General features: G+C 41.7%; 1 protein-coding gene across 3 annotated transcripts in view; it reads right to left on the bottom strand.

Moving 5' to 3' along the window:
- Nucleotides 1–22,444, bottom strand: part of PAG1 (phosphoprotein membrane anchor with glycosphingolipid microdomains 1) — a 107,423-nt gene that overhangs the window by 20,965 nt on the left and 64,014 nt on the right. The window lies entirely within an intron of this gene.

Raw genomic sequence — 22,444 nt, 5'->3', positions numbered from 1 at the left:
TACACATGAGGCATCCTACCAGGCAGAAGTCAAATCAGCAAAGGGAATGACCAAGGCCAGAAGATGTAGTTAATTTACAGGAAACCAGCACAAAATGCTTTGACTATATGCTGAGAGAAAGAGGTCAGAAAAGCACAGACAAGCACAGTGGCACTTGAACCAGCAGAGGTGACTGCTGCAGACACCTGTGCAAGCAGAACAGAGAAATAACTAGGAACAGACTGATGACAGGTGAAGCCCTGAACGAAGGAAGCTGAGAAGGCAAAACGTGACAAGTGATTCCCCTTAGCTCCTTGAACAGAAGGAGTTTAGCATAAGTGCTAAAGGACCTAGAATCTGCTCAGCAGACATGACAACCAGAAGTAAATACAATTATAACACAAAAACATCTCAGCCTTCCAGCACCTAAAGGGGACTTAGAAGAAAACTAGTGAGGGACTTTATTTTTAAAGAGCATGTAGTGATGGAACAAGGGGGAGTGGCTTTAAACTGAGTAAGTTTAGACTAGATCTCAAAGGAAATTTTTTTACAGTGAGGGTGGTGAGGCACTGGAACAGGTTGCCCAGAGCAGTTGAGGATGCCCCATCCCTGGAAGTGTTAAACACCAGCTTGGATGGAGCTCTGAGCAACAGTGTCTAGTGAAAAGTGTCCCTGCCCTGACAGGTGAGTTGGAACTGGATGAACTTTAATGTCCCTTCCAACCCAGGCCATTCTATGATTCTAGGGTTCACCCTATGTGAACCCTTATCATGTGGTGACATCAGAGGGTGTGCTCCTTCTGTTTAATGACTCCCAAAAAAATGAGGCTGAAATAATATTCACCCAGGCTGGGGAATATTCCAGGAGAGCACTTGGAATGCTTGAAGCTGGACCAGCACCCATCAGCTGCCCCAAGTAGCCCTGGACAGAAACCTGGCGAAGACATACATTGAAAACACAACTGCCTGAACTCCCTCTGCTTCCACTACATGAATGCCTGGACATTAAAACATCAATGCCTAATACCTTGGATTTAGGAGATGCTCCAGAGGCTGGCTTTAAAGAGAAACTTATTTGAAATTATAACGATGGAACAACAAGCAGCTAATTTTTAAGAGCTTTCTGACAGCTGAAACGATTAACTCCTGCTTTTACAATAGAAAGTGATATTGTGCTGCCCTCTGGTGAATCTCTCCGTTTGGGGTCTGGGATTTGTGGCTCTTACGAGGGTGCTTCAGAGCTCGGTGCAAACTCTGCTGCTACAGATGGAGTTCAGTGGGGCCCTTCATCTGTCAGGCTCAAAACAGTCCTACCTACACCCCTGGAAGTCTGTCAGACTCAAGCAGTTCAACCATGCACACAGACACTGCTCAGACAGAATAGTGGTCAATGGAACTGTTTGGGGTTTTTAAAATGATTTTCCTGAGTGACAGCCCTTTAAAGATGAAGATTTCTTCCACTGTACCCTTTCCACAGAACTCTGCACACAAGTTGTTGGGGATGCTGAATTCTTAAAGAGAGTAACAGAGAAAAGCCTGGAACATGAGGGTAAGAAACCTGGCTATTTCATCTATGGCAAAAATCTAAACAATAGTCTGCATTCACATTTCAATGTCACTACCAGTTCAGAAACCTAATCTTTACACTATATTGGATAAAATTTCTTCTTCTTGTTGGAACTTCTTGCTTTTTAGACATCAATATTTGCCATTATTGAAATCCCTATGATAAATGATGCCTGTAGCTATTCCTCAAAATTGCACTTAAGTGCCCAATTATATTTGTGGTTTCAAAATGACAGATATTTTGTTGCATAACCCACGCTTTCATGGTGAATAATGTGTTATTTTTGCTTGCGACTATTGCAGGGACAAAGCAGAGCTGAGGCAGTTCAGCTTGACGTGATGATGAGGAGAATGCAATTTTGGTTCCAAAAAACCTGTATCTGGAGTGAAGCAGATAGGCTGCAACACTGGGGAGCACATGAAGGATAAATTTTAACTGGTGGGGAAGGTGCTGCAAAAGTTTGGCGTGAGACCTGAACACCTTTGAAGACTAGCATCCAAAAGACGCAGTGCACTTCAAGTCCAGGATATGGCCAGGATTTTCTGAGCAAAGTCCTGCCCGAGTTTATGGTGGCACATGCAAAGATTGTGTTTGTGATAGACAGATGCCACGCTTTGGTGTCCCAGCAGCGGATGGCAGCGTGTCCCTCTCCCACCACCTTCCCCTTGGCTTCTGCGTTTAGAGCAGTTCATTCACATCCTGCTGCAAAGAAGGCTCGGCCCACGCCTTCCAAAGGGAAAAGAGTGGGAAATGTCAACAGCTTCACCTCTCTGGGTTTCTTAATGAATTATAGATGGAGCACAGGCAAGAGACTAAGTTGTTCTGACAACTGAGCGACTTTGAATGTGAGAAGCCAAACGCGACAGGACAGGAGAGATTCAGGGAGGCTGCGGGATTGCGGCTCCCTGTCCGGGGCTGTCAGGCTGTGTGTGGCTAACGGGGGCACTGCCCAGGTGCTTCATGTGCTCACCCCCGAGCTCTGTCACGGGACTCCCTTGTGACCTGCTCATCTCCTACTGCTCTCTTTGCCCTGCCACCCCTCTGGCTCCCAGTGCTCTCAGTTATCCACTGGTAAACTGCAAAACAGATCAGGGAGATGAGATGGTTTGGAAGATCCCCTCCTCCCCACAGCAGGCCTGGCAAAAAGTGGAGACAGTGGGAAAGAGGGCTGGAATTTTTATCTGAGATTTTTATTACTCTGGTAGCAATCCCCCAGAGAGCTGTATTAAACCAGAAGATGGGGAAGTACAAGATATGTGGACCCACAAACTGAGACAGGGGTTGAGAAGTATGAAGTAATGTCTTGTCGACATCCAGCTGCAAATGCTGTCATTCAACCACAAACCAGACCAGAAACCTGGGCTGCAACAAACAGGCAACAGCAGGAATTGTCCTGCACGTGTGACTAACACCTCTCAATGTCAGAGCCTTTAATCTGTTCCTCTAAATCCTGAAAATACACCTTCTCTATGAAGATAGCAACCTACAGGAGACCAGAGGATTTACCTTACTCTCACTGCAACTTCAGACCCAGCAGGCAGAGTACATCTCCAAGGGCACAAAGACAGAGCACACCCCTTGTATGTGACACCCTCAAGGCCACCCTAAAGAAAACATCTGAAGGCAGGCAATCCACAACTCCTGTACCCATAACACCAAAATACCTCGTTCAGAGAAGGGGGCGGACATGGCAGATGCACTTTGCTCAGCCCATAACCATTTCCATGTCAGGACTGTTCTCTGCATATAAGTACCATGATGCTGGCAGGAAAATGTCATTTGTGCTCCTGAAACAGCCCTTAAGTGTAGCACTATGCTGACCTGAGTTAAAATGAAATCAAAGCACCCTTCCTTCACCCAGACAACTCCTTTAAACCTCTTGATTTTAAAATTAAATGTGCTTTCTGACCTTTTTCACTATGTGGCCTAACCAGGCTTTAACTGCAGAGTAGCTGGAGGCAGCTCGAGTGTCTCCTTTCTGTAACTTGCCACAGTTGGTGGATTCCTGACAGCATAACCCAGTAAGGCATTACACACATATTTTATTACATCATTCATGCATTTGTTCTTTTGTGGGCAAAACACTTGGGTCAAACTCTTCATAGGTATCTCCTACTGCAAGTCCTGCTTTGGAGCCTGTCTGCAGAAGCTGCTGGGAGTTGTGCTTTAATGAACATTAAGGTTGGGTCCACTGCAGTAAATGAAGCATGTTGGAGATAATTGTCTTGTGCAGCCCAAGCCCACAATCTCATACTCTCCTATCCTCCACAGAATGGGGGTTTTATTATCTTCCAGGAGTGGTTCCTGACCAGAGCTAACTCCTGAATGGTGCATGGGATTGGTTTTGGGAAAGAGCCTTTTGACTGCAGCCTAAATAATGCTTCAGGCTGTTCTAACTTGGTAAAACCGTATCTTTTGTGTTTCAGGCTGAGCCTCTGGTAACAGTGGATCCTTTGGACCTTAATCCCCCCATACTAGAGTTCCTTCTCTTCTCTCAGTACTTCTCCACACAGGACATGCCCAGCTTTTTATCCATTCTCCTATTTCTCTGTCAGTTCCCAGTCCTGTTTGCTGCCTGAGGCAACCACTCTCTGCTACAGATGTAATGTAGCACACTACATTAAAATATCGAAATAGGAATAAGTATGCATGAGAACCTAATAAAATAAATACAAAGATGTCAAAATTTTATCAAAAAGAGACATTTCAGATAATTCTCAGGCATTAAAACAGATGCCACACTAAAACAGATGCTACTGTGGAACAGCCTGAATACACAAATGTGATTCTTGCTTCACACTGGTATTAACTGCAATTAAATGCTTCTGGAGACAGTAGGTGACAGGATTGCTGTTTGGACTGAGGTGCTGCTTGCAGAACATTTCCTAACACCACAGTGTTACTGGAGTCAAGACTGTGAAGTTGCTTCAAAGGCACTTAAAAACATTGTAAAACGTATTTGTAATTGGTCGAATTGCTGTTTCTGCATCTGCAATGGTTTCTTTTGACTTCTAGCTGTCTAAATATAGATCCAGTACTGAACTACACGAACATTAAGACCAAGATCACCTTTCTCATGCAGTACCTAGTTCATTTTGCTTTTAGGGTTCCTATGCACTAAATCAGGACAAATATTTTCCTACAACAGGTTAAAGCTCTTCTGGTGGTGCAGTTGTGTTTTGAGCTGCTTGGCTTGGCAGTGCCCTTTTACAAGAACAGTTCAAGACAGACTCATCTTATCCCAAGCTGTGAAGACCAGATGTGCACATAATGAAGGCCTGGTCCTGAAAGCCTGATGCTGGAAGGAATTACTGACATGGATTGAGCTGCTCTTGCAGGCTGTCAGACGAGCCTTGCAGAGACTGTGCATGCCATAAGCCTTCAAAATAGCTCATGATTCTGCTTTGTCAAGCAGCAGAATAATGAGGATCTGATCTAATGTACCTGTACCTACTTCTTCAGAAATCATGGCTGGTTTATCAAAGCATGTGTGTGCTCTATAATGCAAAACCAGATCTAAGAAAAACCGAACAGTCCCAAACCACTGGTCACTTTTAACCCCTTCTAAGCCTTAATATCCTCTAGAGAGACACCAAGTCTCCCTGAACCCATCTATCTATGGCACTGCAGAAAAATTAAAAAGCCTCTTGCAGCAGCAAAGGCTGATCCCTGCCACAATCTGCATTCATACGCCAAGCAACTCATTCAAGCCTTGTCAGACCATGTCACCTCAAGGTCAATGTATTCAAAGTTGACCTGACTTCTCCCGCCACTCTTTCCTTTCTATTCCTACTAGAATTCTAGTAAGTGCACACAATCCTGTGGTGCAGGCAGTCTTTCCCCAGAAAGAAAGAAATTTGGGAAAGAGGAGTCAGGAAAGTTGTATGAACAATTAAGCACATGAATTCGAGGGCTCGCTTCAAGACAGTGGAATAGTTTTCTTAAAATGATGGAGGATTTCAGAAAATAAGAGATGTCACTAGCAAGGTTTCATAGCAGGCTATAAAACTAAATTTTCAAAGGAAGGTGAGCATAACTGCATGTGAATGTGATTATGTCCCCGTGAAACACAGTCTGCATCCTGGGGTTAATACACATGCATAATTATGCACCTAACCTGTCACAGAGCTATCACATCTATTTCCCACATTCACAAGGTCTTTCTGTATATAAACCATACACTCACAAATCTCTACCAAATGCAGCTTCCATTATAAATCAGGCTCTGAGCAAAGAGGTTTGTAACCAAAAACTTGAAGCTCACAAATTCATTCCACAGTGGCTAATAAGGCTCCCCCCATTCCACCACCAGCAGTACAAACCTCCCCAAGCACAAACAGGGAGAAGGGGAATGCTGAGGCCACAGCTCTCAAATGCAGAGCACTGGCTGGGCTTGGCCAGCTGCTGAGGAAGAAACCCATAATGAAGCCTCTGTGCAACAGCTCCTAGGAACAGCACCACATATTTTCTCCAGGCTTTAGCAGCCAAATAATGACTGTCTCGGATGTGACAGCAGAAAAGCTTTATCTGCTGAGTGACCATGCCAAAGATTACAGCTTAATTGTAGCATTATTGTGTTCTTTCCCACACCCCCACAATATCCCATATTGCTTTCTGGCTGCAGCGAGGCAATTAGACCACGATTACTGCATACTTTAGAGCATATAGAAATGAAAGCTGTCTTTGTGTTTTCCAGCTCTGACACAAGTACTCCTGATAGCTTTGCTTTTCCTGGAACTAGATGCTCTTTCATATTAAACAAGGCCAGTTTATAATTTCACTTTGCTGTTTATGTAATTCTACCATGCCAAATCCCCTTTCAGTTTTTGCAGGGCAACCACATTTCAAGAAACCCTTTTGCCATCTCAGGTAATAATAATGGAAACTGAGAAATTCCCCTTAGCTGGGGAAGTAGGCACACACAGAGTTTGTCTCAGTCACCTGACCTAAAAGACCTCTAAAATACATGGCAATTGTACTTGTTCTCAAACTGCTGTTTGAATCAGGCCTATGAAACAACACAACAAATAGATGGTACTTTTCCAGACGCTACTTCCAATTCCCAAAGGACCACAACTGTATACAATTACAAAAGATTGCAAAATATGCAGCAGCACAACACAATGCTTTGATTGTCCCCAATGAAATACTGATCTTTTTTTTTTCTTAAAAAAAAAAAAAAAAAAAAAAAAAAAAAAAAAGAAAAAAAAAAGAGAAACTCCTACTTAGAATGAGATTCCACTTCTGTATGTTTACATTTCTAAAACCAGGCTTTGGTTTACTCAGGTGCTATCTGCAGGGTCCCACCTGTGAGATCTTACCTCTTTTCCCATCACAGGAGAAGACTAAATGACTTCTACTAATACTAAACTTTCAGATTGCTCAAATTTTATTATTTATAGTGAGAATAACTCTAACTAAATTGAGAAATTAAAAAGATGCCTTTTATCCAACTGTCAGAACGTTACAGCCTTTTAATGTGCCTTGAGTGAGATGCACCCCCAAAATGAAGCACAAGAAGATCATCCCAATTCTTTTAAAAATTAATCAAAATAATTTTAAATCTAAACAGTTCAGATTACTGAGTGCCAGTGCTATCATAAAACCTATGGACATAAATGTCTGGAAGACAGGAGTGTTCCAGGGAAGCTAAGTGATGGTCCTTGGAGGTAGAATACAAATTAAATCAGAAGGGCCTGTTATATTTAGGATTAAGTAATCTTGAAACAAAAGGAATTAGTGAGAATTGAGATGTGTGATATCCCACAGCAAGAGAGGCAGCTGTGATTTAACTTGGTGACAAATCAATTTGAAGAAAACAGAGTTCACCTTACAATGTGCTTTGTATATGTGTAGAGTTATTTCAAGGCCAAATTTCATTTCACTTTAATTGATTCAATAAAATAATTTTTAACTTTTTAGCATTTGTATCTCATCAGGAATGTCAGCTTTTCTTAAGCATTTGGTGCATATATGCAGAGCCTTCTTCATTGCTGGAGATGGTTCCTGTCTTGAAGAGTTTACTTTTTGTCAAGACCAAGACAGCACATGAACGAATCCATGTCTAAATAACTTCATTGTCATGAAAAAATGTCCAAGACAAAGAAGGATTTGGTGGGTTTTGAAGAGTTCTTGCAACTTATCCAGATACCTGGTGTCCCCAGTCAGCGCTGCCTGTGATCTTTGTTTTCTCGGAGTTGGAAACACAGCTATGTGTTCCCTGAGGGAAGGTGCCACCTTAATTCAATCTTGTAAAAATAATCTAAACTGGCTGCCTCTGCGCTCTGCATGATCAGTAAAGACTCACTTCTTCCTGTGGAGAGAGGGCTACCTTCAAAGTTAGCTGTGAAGGTCATTCCTCATCTCTGACAGACCACTGACCTTTCAGACATCTAGAATTAGGAGAGCAGATATCTATAAATCATGGACAAAACCAGGGGAGGTTAATGCGTGCTGACCCCCTGGGAAGAGCCTCAGATGCACTCCTCTGAGCTGACCCCCTTGGCTGACCCATCAGACCAAACAGTGAGGATAACTGAGACTTTGGGCAGCAGGAGCAGCCCTGACAGACCACACCTTTTCACAGCCTCACTCTGTGGCACAATTGCAGTGCAATTTCTCCCCGAGACCGGCATAATGACAACGTTCTGCCCTTTCAATTGGAAGCAGAGCTGGGGTAAATTAAAACATCACTTGCTTTTGACAGTCCGGAATATCCTGTGGATTCACCTCCCCACTGAGCCACAGGCAACGTCCTGCTTGGCACCTGAAGCAGCATGGAGCAGGGAGGCAAAATCCTGTCCTGCCCCCCACACCAACGTTATGACACATGGTGCATTTTATCCACTTTCTCTCCTGCTCTCGAGAGGGAAATATAAACCCCTGGGCTTGACCCCAACAGACCTAGGCAGCAGAAACTAATCATGAGTCCTGCAGGAGTGATCTACGAGCTGGGTACCACCCCCCTCAACACACCCAAACCCCTCACTGCTTCATCCTGACACACAGCAAATGCAATTATGAGATCTAATCAACTGCAACTAATGTAATTCTGAAAGTCTTCACAGCTAACGAAAACCAGGTCTTTCCTTTCTCAATTTAATTGAGATGTTTGGTTCATACACCGTGGAAAAGAAACCTTCCATAAAGCTTTGTATGAATATTGCATTTACATATCCAGCCTGTCACAGTATTGGGCTCTTTTTCCTGACTGTTGGATATTACATGGTAGGAAACTATCTGTGAAGGGAAATGGACTTCAGAAAACAAATACTTTCTCACGTTGTTTCAAGGGAAACCTCCAGTCTGAATGTCATCTGCTAAGTAGCACTCTGTAGCCTGAACTTGGCATAAAAAAGCATTTCCTTAACATGAATAAATCATGATCCCTAGTAAAAATACCCTCCTCTTGCATTAAAGCAAGAACCAGAAGACAGAATTTGGCCTATAGCTTGTAAACTCCAATTTGTTGAATAACAAATGACTAAAGAAAATCCCTTTTTCCCCCTTCCTCCAGTGTGTTCTTCTTGTTGCCTGTTGGCATCGGTTTTTCTCCAGTTTAAGCATCACTATTGCTTCAAGACTTCCCCTGCCTCTGTGCTTTCCTGTGTCATCATTAGCATTACTTTCACAGGAGGCTCTACAATATGGGCAGCGCTGCAGAGAGAAAGATAAATACATCATGCCTCCTGCAAAAAGTTTTGCTACTACCTTGAGTTACGAGCTGCCAAAGCATGATGACAGAGAAGCAATGGCTGGTAGGCAGGATAAGCAGAGCGTTGCATCACTTCATGCAATCAACAGCCAGCTGGGCTTTGCTTCTGCCAGGTTTCTCTGCCGTGCTGACCCAAATCATTACTTTTTCCTCACAGAATGTAGTCTTGTTAAGGTTTTGAAAGAGAAGACTAAGTCTGAGATTTGATGAAAGCCTGTCAGGATACAGGACAACTGCTCTCCAGAGACAGGAGAGACAGTCAAGACAGACCAGGTAAGTAAGAACAGTCTTTCACCAGTGATGTACGAGGGAAGAGCAGATAACAAGCTGAAAACCTTTGTATGACTGATCAGCAGTAAGCACGTGCCATTCCCACAGCAGCTGAGAAGTCCAGAAGCTGTGTAGGTGTGACCACAGCAGGCACTGGAGGCCTGGGCCCACATCCACACACCCTCAGGACCACAAATGCAGGTCCTGCCTCCGCTCCTGCATGGCCATGAATCCTCCACCTCTGTTATCCTGCCTCCTCTTGGCACCTTCACCCACCCTCTGCAGCCCACTGACCTTGTTCTTCCTTCCACAACCGCCTCCTCCTCCTTTCCAAAGGCCACACCAGTGTCACCACAGCTCCACGAGCTGCCATCAGCTCTGCAGCCACCTTGAGGCTCGGGGCTTCTAGCAGAGAACGCAGCCCCCCTGACTATTCACTGAGTATCTCCCACCCTGGGCAGCCTTTCTGGTTTACCACTTCTCCTTTGGATTATTTTTCCGTAATAATGTGCCGATCAAACACCCACACAAACTTTTTTTAAAACCACCAGTACTGATAACAACATATATTGATTACTTTGGTTATGGCCTGTTAGTATCAGGATGCCCAAGTGGCGAAGAAAGGACATGCCAGAAATACAAAGAGCAGATGGTGGGAAATATATGAAAACATTCTCTCAGAGAGAGAATGGAATGATAGGAATTAGGCAGTAGAAGAGCTCACCTAAAATGTGTTAAATAGCCTTAAGCACTATACCAGACATGAACATAGACAATAATGAGTAGTCAGCTGAACAACATGTACAGCTACAATACACCACATCCCACCCAGTAATTTCAACAACTACTTATTTTTTACAATTTATCATTACACCACTGTTATAACACCCTGTTCAGGTTCCGTTTTCCTGAACCAAGGAATCGGGATTTCATCTGCTTTATTCTTTAAGAAATATGCCATGCTCAGGCCTCTTGCAAAACATCCTGAACATGGTTCATTTTAAAGAATAACCTAATGCTATATGGTGAAAAAAGCTTTTTCATCCCTTTTCATCACTTTGGGACATAGTTTTATTGCAAAGCAATCCAATTCTGCAGAAGGAAACAGTTTTCAAAGAAACCATTTGTAAGTCAAGAGAGTGACCATTAGTTATTAAAAGCTGAAACATTTACAGGTTGATTTGATGGCAGTGACAGTAAATTAATTTTTCCTGTTGTTGAAAATTTTTCTTGACTGCAATGAACACCTGGCAAACTGCCTGACAAACAAAGGTCATCTAGCTCTGCATTTACCTAGGTTCAATATCAAATTTATATGCTACTTTCAGAAAAAAACACCATGCCATCCTTTTAGAGAGTCCTTTTTGAATTTTCAGCTGACTTGAAACATATGATTGCAGACATTAGTTTGGAGCAGCTGCTAAGCTACATGCTTTGCTATGTGTTTCCATGAGTTATTCAACCAACAGAAGAATTGCAAGACTTAGTTCATCTGGAAGAAAGCAGAAAAAAAAAACCACAACAGAAAGACTCATCATGCTACCCCAGTTTCACAAGTACAAAAATAGCAGAAGGTGCTAACAGATATTATGTGGGTAAGAATGAGAACTAGATTGGCACTGGAGAATTTATTCTTAGAAAATCCCTCCTTTTGGAATTGTTACAGGCATGCACTGACCCAAATAGATCATGGCTCCTATCATTCCCTAGTGCATGTGAACAGATAAAATGCTGACATGCACCAAAAAGGTTTGGGGCAAAAAAAAGCAAGCACAATCTGCACGGAAACTGCCAAAAAAAGAAAAAGCACAGCAGCTGGTACACAACTGCTAATAGGCAAAGACAGCACTGCTGGCAAACACAGGTGAAGCGAAGGAAAGGAAAAGGCAAAATGATGTTGGGAAATGATGTCGGCCCAAAGAGATGGAGAAAACAAGCCAGTCACCATAGGGTACCTACTGCTGTCTCAGGACAGGCATTTCAGCTATTTCAGGATGCACAATTTATTCCACTGGGCTGGTGCTGCCCAATGATTAAGCCTCAGGGCCACTGATGTCCCTCTGGTGCAGCTTTCTGACCTGGCCTGATTGCCCAGTGGCCGTTTTGTGGCTACGCAGATAGGGCAGGACGACTGGGAGACCACAGATCAAACCCACAGTGCATCTCACCAGCTGAGTTACAGAGCACAGCACAGCAGTAACATGTGCAGAACCACAGTTTTCTCTCATTCCTTCCTCAGCCCTTCCATAGTTTATTTTTTTCCCCACAAAGTCCCAGGCAGCTCTGCAGGCTCAGTGAGGTGTCACGCTTGTGACAGGATGTGTGGAGTCAGCCGCCCATCGTGAGATGCGTGAGATGCCCAAGCGTGTCTGTGTGTGAGTGACAGACATCTGAGCCTCCTGGGTTTCCAGGGGTACCAGGCAATGGAGCCTCACAAAAGATGCAGAATGCAGCCCAGGGGGCCATTTACTTGCCTAAATACCGGCAGCTAGAATGCCTGAGCTGCCTAAAGGATGTTGGGATGTTCATGCAGATGTGTCCACAGAGATGCCTCAGGTTTTAGCTTTTATATTTTTCAGATTCTGCACTGCTTTAATGTGTAGTTCTGAGCTTCATATTAGGGGATAGTAAACTCTCTTCACAGAGTAAGTAGACAAAACAATTCCTTCTCTAGCTGGGGACCAAGGACAAGTAATTAAAGTTTCAGGCCCAAGAGCACAAACAACAGTGGAATGAAGAGAGAAAAACAAGAAGGATGGGACTTCATAAGCTACAGCTATAAGTGGACAATTAACTCCAATATGCAAATAGACCAGAACCTATAAAAGTGTGACACCCCATGACCAGTCCTCCATTTTGTGACCATTTTGGGTTCATCTTGGGTGTAGCCTTGGCTGAGCTCTTGTACTGCCCAAGGTGTATCCATTAAGGCCACTTACTTAATAAATACTTTAACTCTGTCTAGCCTCTGTTCTAGCCTCCACAAGGCATCTGAACAACTTGATATGTGAACTGAAGGAGATGTGTGTCCTTCTGGAGTGGCAGATGGAGGCCAAAGGGCACAGTTTATGGCATTTCAAACATCATCCACTGCCCTCACTTCAGGCAGATGAAACCTGCATCTGGATGAGATCAGCAGACATGGCACAGGGCCAATTCTCACACTTCTCAAACAGCTATTAAGAAAACTATGAAAAATGTAGCAGGGCACCTCAAGTGGCACCAGCTGCTTCTGCATGAGCAGCTGAAGGGGACTCTGATTGCCACTGACTATAATGGGGCATGAAGGTGCCCTGCAGATACTTGCCTAAAAACTTAGGAATTTTCAGTTGCACTTGAATCTCACACCAGTAATACTATGCTTTACTATTGAACATGCACAAACATCTTCCCCTAAAATAATTTCCTACACAAAGCTGAATGCTCTTAGCACTTAAATCCTTCTCAGAAAGCCATAAGGATTTATTCAGAGATGAAACATTTTAGTCTAGTATCAGAAAAACACTTTTCTCCAAGTAAAACAATGCCAGAGCATCACCCTCTTTCCAGCTGGCAGGACATAAAATTAATGTCCAGACTTTCAGAAATGTCCACAATCACAGACCCTGTAATGTTTAATTATCTGATGGTGCTTAGGACTTTGGGTAGAAAAGAAGCAAATAAAACAACACAAATCTAGTCATCATATGAATATTTAAGACCCCTCTGCTGGAGCATCAATGTATGGGCTCATATCAACATTGTGTTTAATGTCCCTATGCAGCTACTGAACACATGTATAAGCATAAAATTAGCAAACAACTATCAAAAGACCTCAATCCAGGCAAAAAAAAAACCCCTTCCTTTCCTCTTTATGAACATTTTTAAACAAAGTGTTCTTTTTTTGTGTGTAATTTTTCCCCATTAAAATTTTATGTTACTGCAAAGTGATAGAAGCCAGGGAACTTCTGGCCCAATTTTGTTCCCAATTGCTCTTGTATAGTAACTGGAGGCAGAATTTTGTTCTCTCTGTAGAGTTAAGCACAACTGTAGTTTCCTTTTATTTAATACAACATTAACATACAGATATACAGACTCAAATATTAAAACTAAATTAGAGGCAACACTTTTCCAATTAGCTCACACAAAAGTAGAATAAATAATTAAGCCTCTTACTATCCAGTTAAAGAGACCAGCAACATTTCTAAAACTACAAGAAAATGCAGAGATGTTAAGAAAAATAAAAAAAAAATATTTCTGCTGCAACAGAAAGTTTCTGGGAATCTCAAAAATCTGAAGTCCAGTCATGGACTTCTTTTGTAGGCTGTTTTGCTTTGTCTTTAATGCTGTGTTTAATACTGTGTGCTGTTACTAATAAAATAGCTAAGTGTCCTGCAGTAGTGCTGAGGACTAGTTACTATTTTCTGGAAACAAGTTCCAACTGAAAATGTCAGCTTTCAAAGTAAATCTGCCCAGATCGAGTCTCTTCCCAGAGTAAATCTATTACAAGCCAGTAAATAGATGAGATATAAATAAAGTAGGATCTCTGCAGAGTGCAAATCAGGCATTGCCACCATATTAAGAGGCTTATGGCAATGTTACTTAGCAGTATTTGTTTTGAAGTCTCAGCAGGCTTGTCCTGCTGAACGTTTTGTGCAAAACCATCTGCCCAACAGACAGAATTGATCTCCGAGTGTGTCCTGCTTGGTTTGTAAATTTACCTACTGTGACTAAGTACATAACTCATTATTAAAAACAGTCAGACCTGGTCTTTCCTGAGGGTAAACTAATGTTTCTCATCATCCTTAAAAAAACAACACACAACATGAGATAGGGAATCAGCAAGGCATTTAAATAAGAGCTGTTATTTGAAAGACTGACTCCTGTGGCCTGAATCAACACGCAAACGTGGACTCCCAACCATCTTCAGAAGATAATTATTATTCATAATTGGCACTTTAAAGCATTTTCTCAGAGCTGTGCAAATATTGACTAATTAGCCACACCAGAATCCTGTGGGGTAGGCAAGCAGGTACCCTAATCCTCTTTTTATCTGAGTGAATTGCTGAGGAATAAAACCCCAACCCTCACCTGCTGCAGGGGATGAGAAGCTGGGGAGGTTTCCAGCCCACACTACTCCCACCATGGACATTTTTCCTCATCTAGAGAGGGGATGAGATGAGCTCTATAGTGGCAGAGCTCTGGAAATAGTGGATAAACCTCAGTTCAGTAGCTGAAGTCCTGTCAAGCAAAAGGTCTAGATATTCCAATGTCAAAATAAAGCCTGAGGATTTGATACAAGTACCTGCAGTATTTATATGAGAATGGCAGCCTCTTCTGCTGATGTACAATTATGGCTTAATCCTGGAAATAAAATATTACACTGGTACTTGTAACTAAATAGTAGGAAAAGAGCTCTATATGGACGGAGTAAGATACTTCTTTACTTAAAATTCAGAAAAATCTTATTATTCACTGTGTGCCCAAGATTAGGCTCAAGAAAGTGTGGTGTCCTGTTAGAGCCTCCAAGAGGCTCTGCCTTCACCATGCAATAAAATGCACCAGGCAAACAATATCTTCAAGTCTACAAATGGACTGAAGAGGCCACAGCAGCTAGAAATGAATACTGAATACCTCCTCTATTAAATCCAGCTCTCTAATTAAATTGCCTGTAGGAAAGCAACGATTAGTCATTAGTGTCTCAGGTTTTCTGATTTAAACCAGCAAACACTAATGATGGCTTTATTCTAGAGCTTCGTTAAGAATCACCACATTCAGGGGCACAAACAGGTATTTTCCAAATAACTGTATTATTACAAGGTTACAATGTACACAAGATATGCAACAAGAACCATTTTTATTTGGTGTAATCCTGCTTTGTCTATTGAAATAATTGGTCATATGTTGTGTCTAATTTCAGCTACAATCTCTTTAGGGCAAAGATTGTGTCCCTGTGGTTTTGTAAAGCCTCATTCACAGTTATAATGATGTATAAATTAAATAAATAACCAGAAATTATGAACTGTGGGAATTTATTCGGCTTTTATCAGGGATTCACAAGTGAGGATTTACATTTTTTTAAATGGATTTTTTAAAAGATCTTACAGAGATCTGGTTCTCTCCTCTGTTTTAGAAATTGGGAGATGCCTTTCAACTGTAGCAACTATTTAGGTAAGGATAATAACAGGAAAAAAAACCACGTTAGTGTGGTAACTGGTTGAATAATAAATCCAGGGTTATTCCACTCTGAAGCTAATTCTTCTACGCGGTTCATGTATAACAGCTTCTGAGACAAGCAGGTTTTCATCCATGGTAAAGAGCATGAAGATGATGGTATTTTAACTACTACATTAATGATCTATTCTGAGCAAGGCTAGACAAAACAAATAGTAGGAATAGAACAGAACTGGATGCCTTAGTGAGCAAAATTAATTTAAAAATGCCCAAACCAGAAGAGTACAGATTAGGTGGCTTGGGCTGCAATATGATAAAAAAGGTTTCTGTGCTGAGAAGTTTTGGAGAATCATGGAACAGTTCAACAAAAATTAGTATCTTCTACATTTGGCACTCCTAGCCACTCATCCCACATGAGTCCCCTAAATGCTGGAGCAGAGGCTGGGGGGTCATGGCCACGGCAAGAAACACACTCTCAGTAGCAACAAGCCAGTCCTAAGCCAAAGTGAGTCTATGCTAAAGCTCTGTATGCTGTACCACTTTTTTGTGTGTATGTGTGTGTGTGTATGTGTCTGCACTCATTTCTTTTACTTTTCAAGAGAAAGAGAAGGGGGAGAAAAGCAATAATTTTTATCTCAATAAAGAAGTATGTTCATGCAAAGAAGCATTCAGCTTCCTCTGAGAACTCAATGAGCCGCTCAAAGGACCTCAGGAGTCTGCTGGGCTCCTGCACCTGGATCTGGCAAGTTAGTGGGAGCCCAGGCTGACTTGGGTCTGTAAGAATAAAAGACAAACACTAGAGTGATTGCCTCTTTCCAGGTACCCAGTGTTCATCTACAGTAGGTAAAGCACAGCAATAAAGTAAAATAAGTCAGCTGTGTTATAAGAAATGATAATTGTTCTGGCTGGCCTGTTGCCCTAAGACCCACAGCTTCACAAACCTGTAAGGTGAGAGGTCTGGTCCCCACGGCCTGAACACAGAATTGCAAATGAACCTGCCCCATCCTTCAACATGCCAACCCAAACTCACCAAATGCTTAATTTTTCTCATTTTTCTTTTTGGTTAACAGAACTAAAATCTGCAAAGGGAACAGTGTGTGAAGTCAGCTCTGTACGCTGAGATGGAAAATGCACCGATTTGCACAGAGTTAATAACATGCCCTAAAATGGCCATTCACCCTCAAAAGGCATTAGCATGTAATAGCAGCTGCTCATCCTGTGAGTGCAGACGAATATTGGAAAGAGGTGCTGAGAGGCTTTGTCCTAGAATTACATGTCACTGGTTTAAACATGATGTGTGGAAATTATTTTAATTGCCCATATTAGTCCAGGGCTGAAATGGTCTGGTATTGTTAGGAGTGGTGCAAATGTCTTTCTCTGGTCAGGGTGCTGTTTGAGAAGAACACGTACATACCTGAATGTCTAGAAAGCCTCACCACAACATGAAACTAAAAAACAAAAAAATCACCCCAGTAAAATAGCTTTGAAAAATATTCGCTAGTTAATGATATTTTTGACAGTCTTACATATATAAAGATCCAATTTCTTGCAAGTATGAGCACTGAAAGAGCAAGAACTGTTATTTTTGAGAGAAATGTTACAGTTCAAATGTCACAGACTGTATTACAGACATTCACAATTGGCTCTGAGATTTAGGAAAAAAAAACAACTTACACTGTTGTATGAAGGCTGGCAATGATCACAGTGCTAATGACCATGAGAGAAATACGAGATTTTTTTTTAAGCATCATTATCTAGTGGCCCTGAGTGCTAATCAAAACAAGGACTATAATGCCTGCTTTAATGGGGTTTGTCTCAGTGATGCTCCTAAATGGAATAAACTATATTAAATCCAGACAAGCTACAAAGAGAAACAAATGGCAAAACAATACATAGAAAATGTAAAGATTCTTTAATCTATTATTAACTGAGTTACCATCCATGACAGTCACAGTTAACTGTGGTTTTGTAATCCATTTGCTAAACTGTACAACTAGAATAGAAATGTTGTTGTCCTTCTGTTTAAAACAACAGACTAAATAAGGCCCAAATCAACCCACAAAATGGCCTAGCAAAGACTGTATGCAGACAGGCTGCATGTCCATTTTCTTCTTTAAAACTCAGGAAAGCAGCTCCTCTGGAGTTTTTTCTCCAAGTAGAGGGAATCCGATCCCACTGAGGTAGAGGCAGTCCTGCACATAAGCTGAGCCTCTGTGCACCGCAAGAAGGATGCCCTGGGAAGACAAAGGGCCCCACACTGTCCCTCACTGACCCAGTGCTGCAGGGGCAGACACTAACTGATACCCACAGGCTTTGGGTCACCCTCCTAATGTTCACAGGAAGAGGCTCTGAATGCCAGGAAGATGAATTCATTGCCATCCTCCTCCTCATCTGCCTTGTTCATCCCTCCTCCTCTGCATATGCTGACCAAATGCACAGACATGCTGCATTTCTTCAGCTTGATACCTCAGAGGGTCAGTCACATTTGACTTCCTCAAAAGCAAGTAAATAGGTTTTCTCATGCATCTATTTTGCTGTATTTCTCACACTGTGATGGGAGGATGCGTAGCAGCTGAGGAAGGCAGACTATAGCATTTTGGGCAGATCTTTCAGGAAGAGGTGACAGTTTACTGCTAAAATGAAGCAGAGGTATAGAGGCAGTGACACTTTTATGTTCATTTAGATGCAAGAGTGAAGTATTTCCAGGGGTCCAGTTTTAAAAGGATGGATTAGCCCTTTCTTCGTGGTGTACACAAAACGTAGGATCATGCATCTTATCTTGAAGAAATTTTCAATAAAGGTCTTTACAAACTGAAGCTGTAGCTTAGGGAACATAAAATTCATTCTGTAATTAATGAGTTCCCCCCAGTATTACAGAGAAAAAATTCCTATGGTTTTATTGCTTTTGCAAAATGCTTGTTCTCCAGCTCTGAAGGGACTTTGAAAGGTCAGAGGTGTTGAATATACATGATTTATAAAGTCCTCTGGGATGAGATGTGCCGTGTAAATATAAAATATTATTAGAGCATACTCTCTTTAATTCACATACACTGAAATGGAATTGGCTGTGCCACAAAAGCAAAACTAAGAACCCAAGTCAGACTGATGACAGCAGATTGTCCAAGGCTACTGACAGTCCAAACAGCAGAAGGATAAATTCATTTCACAGACATATTTACCTAATGCTGAAAGTTACTGCTATTCATCTGGAGCTGGTTAAATGTAGATATGAATGTGAAGACTGTGTTACATAGAAATGACTGAACAGGCAAAGATGGTGGACTGCTCTGTCCCATGATAAAAGAGGGGCTTCTGAAAAAGCTGCAGGCACAGGAGCAGCCCATGTAGCCCATCCACCTTCTGCAGAAACTCTACCTTACACAAGTCTGTTCTCAAGTGTATGCCAGAGATGCCTGGGATGCCGTGGTCCTCATGTGCTTTGTAAAGTCACACTCAGATGGCACTTCCAGCCTCAAAATATGCATCCTATTTACCCCTGGCTTTGACAGAGGCTTCCAAGTTTCCCTTGCAGATTTGAACCTTGAGATTTGTACACCTCCAGCCGTAGCTATCCAAAGAGGCTTCCCAAAAAACAGTTCCTCAGAGAACTGGGTTGGAATGAGCTGAACTGGACAAGCAGTCCCATTCCCTCTCAGGGAAGCATAAATTATACTTTCAACCCACTTTTTGGGATTGATTCCAATTTCTTTTTTTCTTCTGTCCACAATAGTCTACACTTTAACACTGCAATAAATAATCAGTTTGAAGTAGATTTCAAAATATTTTAACAGCTGGAGCAATGACATTCTTACTCGACTTTACTGTAAATGGAAAAACTCCCATTCCCCCCCCTCAAAGACAGAGATTGCAGATCATATTCTGAATTCTTTTCAAAACCTTGGCCAAAAGATATCACCAGCACAGTCTGTTCCTCTTCACATTATTATTCCCACTCTCACAGATTCTTTTATCTAACTCCCTTCTGCCCCGAAGTTTACAATCTCCTTCCAAAAATTTTTCAACTACACTTCCCTTCTCTTGAATTCCCTCCCTCTCATCAGCTTTCAAATAATATGACTTTATTTTAGAAAAATGATGCTATGAATTCAGCCCTACAGAGCAATCTGTTCCTACCATTTTTCTTGTGCTAAAACACAGCGCCTAATTTTAAATCTTTTTTTCTTTTTTTTTTTTTTTTTTTTTTTAAGGAAAAAGAAAAATGATGCTATGAATTCAGCCCTACAGAGCAATCTGTTCCTATCATTTTTCCTGTGCTAAAACACAGCACCTAATTTTAAATATTTTTTTCTTTCTTTTTTTTTTTTTTTTTTTTTTTAAGGCACAATACAGCCCTTTAGCAAAAGGGCTGCTATATTCCTGCCCATAAAGGAAGAAAATGAAGTTCTTACTTTTGACTGTATTAATGCTTTCCCACAGAAACTGATACATCTGTCTGGGAGATAAAGGAGATTTGGATTATCTGTATTCAAGAGAATAATTAAAAGAAGTTATTGCACAAAATGATTAGATTTTCTAGCAACACAGGTTTAATTCTGTGATAAAGTTATTCTCATCTATGCAGAACACTTTTCATCCACACAAGAGGGGCTCTAAATTTCCTCTGTACTTAAAAAAAAAAGGCCATTGTATTTTCACTGATGACGTTTAATATTTGATTTCTTCTATTTTCTTTAGATAATTAAATAGATAGATTTGCTCATTTGGCTATAGCTAAATTGCTATAGTAGTGGTAGACAATGACATTTTTAAGGCTACATTATACATGATTAATCTTTGCTCCAGCTGAGAGCATTTATTGTCTAGGGCTACCCTTCCTGTTTGTCTTTTCCTTGTGTTTTCAGTTCTCCTTTCCCATCAAGGAGAACAACAAAAATCGTTATGGGTTTTTAACCTAGGGAATGACATTTTTAGCTCTGAGGCCTATGTGTAAATGTAAATTTCCAGCTGTTATAACAAAGAAATAGCAAATGTGAGGCAGACGTTAATATATTACCGACTGTTGATAATACAAGCAAAAATCAACCTTGAAAAATCCCCAGCTATTCCAGTAATGAAAGCTTACTCACTGGGGCATTTACATGAACCTGTGCCTTCAGAAATAAGATCCAACTAGTTTCTTGCAATCCAAGGAGTCTAGACAAATCCTCTGTGTTGCTTCTTCCTCTTCTGACATTAACAATTCAAGGGCTAGAACATACAGCCAACAAAATCATCTCCAGATGTTTCTTCTGCTTAGCCATCTGATGCATGCCCAAAGACCACTTACTGCACAATGAAGTCAAGTGGAATCTGGGAGGATTCCAGACTTTGTAATATGCATGCAGGCTTGTGAATTGCCTAGCATGAAAGCCTGTCTTTTAGGACCCAAGATCATGCTGTTTTTCAGGACCAATTTCAGTACCAAAAGTTAAACCAGGTGTTTGGTTTCTATCAAGCACTACTTGAACATAAGTCTTCACACACTTATGAAGCCAGTTCAGGCAGAACTGATGAGCAACCACTCTGAGCTCCCTAAGAACTCTGCTGTCCTTTGAATCCACTGGCTGAAAAGTCACAGCCCGGCTGTGAATGCAATAAGGTGCTTCTTACTGAATCGAGTATATTTGTTGCTTCTACCATCTTCTAACCCTTGAAAACGTCTGAATTTACTGTCCTGGCATGGTGAACACAAGTCATAGTCAGTGGCATGGAGTAGCATGGACATTCAGAGCATACTAACAAGTTTAGGTTTCCCTCCAGCGAGTCTCCAGCCTTTGTTTAGCCCTCACCATAGCACATCTCTCATCATCTTATCTCCCGCATCTCCCATCATCCTCCCCACAGACCTCGGATCCCCATGAATCCTGAAAAGTCCTTCATTCTAGCATTAATACAGCAGCAACTTCCTAATGCCTTGTGTCAGGCACATTTGTGTTTGTAATTCCTTTCACACTAGGCAATTCATTAAGGGCTCTGTTTTGATTACCAAAATGTGTGAACACAATTTTGTATCTCATCTATACAGGGTCACTCTTATGTCAGCTCGTTTCTGACTGTGACAGTCTTTTCCCATCCTAAAGGCAAAACAGTGTTTACATTTGGTTAGCTAAAATATTTACATTACACATTCAAATGATGCATTTTCCCAGTGACAGGGCTCTCCCTGGCATTTCCTCCTGTACCTACTATGCAGCGGAAATGATTAAGATGAATATTCTGGGTGTCTCTAAACAAGCAGATTAAGGAAATATGCAGCACAGCTGTACTATACTAACACTGCTAGACTTTGTAATATGCATGCAGGCTTGTGAATTGCCTAGCATGAAAGCCTGTCTTTTAGGACCCCAGATCAGAAGAGTTCCACATTTCCTTATCAATTTATTTCAAACAGATTTTTCATTTATTGACAAATTATTTGGTGACTCAGTGCATGAGGCCCTGGGAGAGGAGGTGAGAATGGTGCTGCTCACTGATCATCAGTCTGCCTGCGGATAAAAGCCTCGAGTGCACCTCGAGTGTCTGCAGGGGAACAGAGATGATGGGGACTGCTGCCCAGACAGATGAGTGTAAAAGGAAAAGTGACACTAAAGCTGGCAGGGGAATGCCACGAAATGACAATATTTCTAGGAATCAGAAAACACACTGCACACTCCTGTTTTAATGTAACATTACCAAGTTGGATAAAACACTGTGAATGACGCTGCACCAAGAGGTCCTCCAGACAGACACACAGCATGAGCCTCTCCCCAAAGGGACAGTTTG

This window comes from Pyrgilauda ruficollis, unplaced genomic scaffold, assembly GCF_017590135.1.
Source record: "Pyrgilauda ruficollis isolate IOZ18807 unplaced genomic scaffold, ASM1759013v1 scaffold18, whole genome shotgun sequence".
In the NCBI taxonomy this organism is placed as follows: Eukaryota; Metazoa; Chordata; class Aves; order Passeriformes; family Passeridae; genus Pyrgilauda; species Pyrgilauda ruficollis.
This window is presented reverse-complemented; position numbering and strand designations above follow the sequence as displayed.